We start from the raw sequence: 3,397 nt of genomic DNA on the forward strand, positions 1-3,397 counted from the left end.
CGCGAGTACGCTTCTAGTATATATATATATATATATATATATATATATATATATATAAGAACTACTAAAAAAATCAAATAATTTGAAATTGTACAAGTGTCACCATCTTCTCAAGCTGTACGTCCGCCTCTGATTATATACTGTATGTAACTTCTTAAAATTTTATAAAACAATCTTATAAAATTCATAGAATTACCTTATTTTAAAGAAAATCTAAATTATATTAAATATAATTAATAATTTTATTTACACACATTGGATAAAGAAAACAGGTATTTTTTTTTAATTTAATACCTATATCGACATTTTTTTAGTATTTTAATCGGATTTTTAAAATTTTGATCACGAGTATACTCGCATGAATGTATTAATTACTATAACTTTACCTTATTTTTTTAAAAATGTCTTAAAGTTGAAGTTTACCGTATAAATACAACTTAAACTTACGTTTGAACTCCATGAAACTAAAGGACAACCAATGATAAATATGCTCAAATTAATACAAGATAAATGTTCAACTCAAACCCACACAAAACCATAAAATATGTTTACTATATTATAAAACATTTGACCATTACAAATAAAGTTAGATTTATATGACGTCAAAAATGTCTAAATGATATAATAAACTAATTTATGGAGATTGAGTATCAACCAATTAAAGTTTTATATCTAAAAGTATTACAATAAGTTTATATAATGTTTTTTTGAGTGTTTTAATAAATTCTTTTAAACACTTTCAATATATAGTTGTCCTATCAACTTTTTTATGTGACAATATTTAAAAAGACGTTTATGAAAACATATATTTTATAAAAAAATGTGTTTATAGGACACTTTTTAGTGGTGTCACATAAAATAGTAACACAACACTTTATGCCAAAATTGTTTTAAAAAACTTATTAAGATGCCAAAAGTTTTCTAAAAATTTATTGTAATACTTTTAGAAATGACGTTTTATTGTTTAATCTTGTGAACCCAAGTCTAATAAAACAATTTATGAAGATATTTAGACATTCTAAAACCTATATTTTTTTGTAGTGAACAAGAACTCATAAAACAACTTATTAAGCAATAAATATTGTTTGGTATATCACTACAAAAATGCAGAGTATCAGCGAGGGAAAAATCCCTCGCAAATCCCTCGCTGAAAGGCAATCCGTCGCTGATCCGTCGCTGATACTCCGTCGGTCAAATAATCGTAGGTAATGCTATCAGCGACGGATCAGGGACGATTATCAGCGACGGATTTGCGAGGGACACTTTCAGCGACGGATCAGCGAGGGATAATTTCAGCGACGGATCTGCGAGGGATAATTTCAGCGATGGATCTGCGAGGGAACTTTCAGCGACGGATCTGCAAGGGAACTTTCAGCGACGGATCTGCGACGGAACTTTCAGCGACGGATCTGCGACGGAACTTTCAGCGACGGATCTGCGACGGAACTTTCAGCGACGGATTTGGGACGGAATTTTCGAGGACTTTCAGCGACGGATTTTCCCTCGCTAATCCGTCGCTAATTTGTATAAATTTAAAAAATAATTTTTTTGAAATTGGATAAGTCCTGTATTTATTTATAAAAATAACCTGAAAATATTTAACAAACAAAAACTGTAAACAGATTTTAATAACCAATTCATACGATTTAAAATATGGATTCATAAAATTTAAAATATTCAATTCATACAATTTAATATTCAAATACATACAATCTAACTATCGGGAGGTGGGGGAGTGGGAAAACGTATCCTAACTGCCGCATAAACGTAGCAAAATGCTCCGATAATGCGGCCTGTTGGGCTAATGCAGCAGCTTGTATGGCCTGTTCGGCCTCCAAATCTGCCATCTTCCTCCGTTCGTCCTCCATTTTGGCCAGATGACGTTTCTCCCGTAACTGTGCCTCCTCCTCTACCCTTGCCAACTTCTCTCTCAACTCCGCAACCTGTAAATATTAAATATTCGACAAAATCAGTAATTTGTTCCCAATTTTAGCAATGAGAAAGTTTATAACAAAATAACCAACATACCTCCGCTCTTGACTCGTATGATGACCCGCTACTGCTACATCTACCCGTCATAGCATAAAAGGGATCCTGAGTGGTCCCGAAACCAAATAWTCGGCCTTTCCTCCGTCCTCCGACACTTTGTTCCCAAAGAGATGCCTCATCAGGGAGAGGGCTGTCGGTACTAGATTGTGACTCACACCCTAAGCGATTGAAATCGCTCCTATGGTTCACCAAAACAAAAACGAGTGAGGTTATGTATGTAGATATTTCAGCAGAATAACGACTGTAAATCAAACATTACCAATGCATGTTTTTAACAACTAAGCATTCTAATAATACCAATGTTGAAGTCACATTCTCAATCTACTTACTTAACCTAACGTCTGTCCAACAATGGCATCCCAAACTAATAGCATCACTATGTTTATTGAAATATATTACCTTAAACCTATCAAACGTATCTATTAACCAAAGTAATTGTTTTAGAAAACTTACATGATATCTAGCAGCTTTGGGGTAACTGAACTGAGGAGGATCGATAGGCGAGTCGGACGAACCTTGATCGAACTTCCGGTTCGTGCARTGAGTGCGCTCAAACACCTCAGTAGCAGTCGGCTCACGACCCATTACTTGTGCCTACATTAGACAATTAGGTTAAGTTGTTACTAACATAAAGAACGAATTACATTTTCAAAAACGATTATATACTTACCATCCTGTCTCGATGTTGTGCAGTACTAATCGATCCTCCAGTGTGTCTGGACGACACCCCCTCAAACTGGGTGTTCCGATTGGCCCTATTGATCTTGGATTTCCTTTTCCAAGCCTCGGTATCCCACACTTGTTAAAAACATAGCACATATATAAGACGAAAGGCGGTACACATGGCAGTTCGAAAAGCTTACAATACAGATACATACCGTGTCAATCATTTGCAGCCAAAATCTGTCTGGTATCCATACGGGACAGTGTAATCTAATCCGTGAGAAGTCCTCACCATCCCATTGCTGATCACCAAGATAGGCCTGTGCCACGTCCCAATCAGGTGCAGAGCTCATCCAGTCAGAGTACCTGTTGTGCATGGCTTTGGTCCATAAATCATGAACCGTGTCATCCAGCTCAGGTTCCCACTGGAACTTAGCCTACATACACAATGTTTGTATAAATGTAAAAACAATAACCTTATATGTATAATTACATTAAAATGGTATACCAACCCTAAAGCGCTGGAACATCAAGTCGCATGCTTCCTGAGGTACTTCCTTCCATCTATGCCACGGACCAGCAAAGGAAGACCTGAAAATAGTAGTCATTTCTCGGATAACATGGGCATCTTTAAACCTGTACAATTAAAAACATATTTACAACACAAAGATATTCATATTATTTT

Source organism: Cynara cardunculus (assembly GCF_001531365.2).
Source record: "Cynara cardunculus var. scolymus isolate 2C chromosome LG 3, CcrdV1, whole genome shotgun sequence".
NCBI classification, from domain to species: domain Eukaryota; kingdom Viridiplantae; phylum Streptophyta; class Magnoliopsida; order Asterales; family Asteraceae; genus Cynara; species Cynara cardunculus.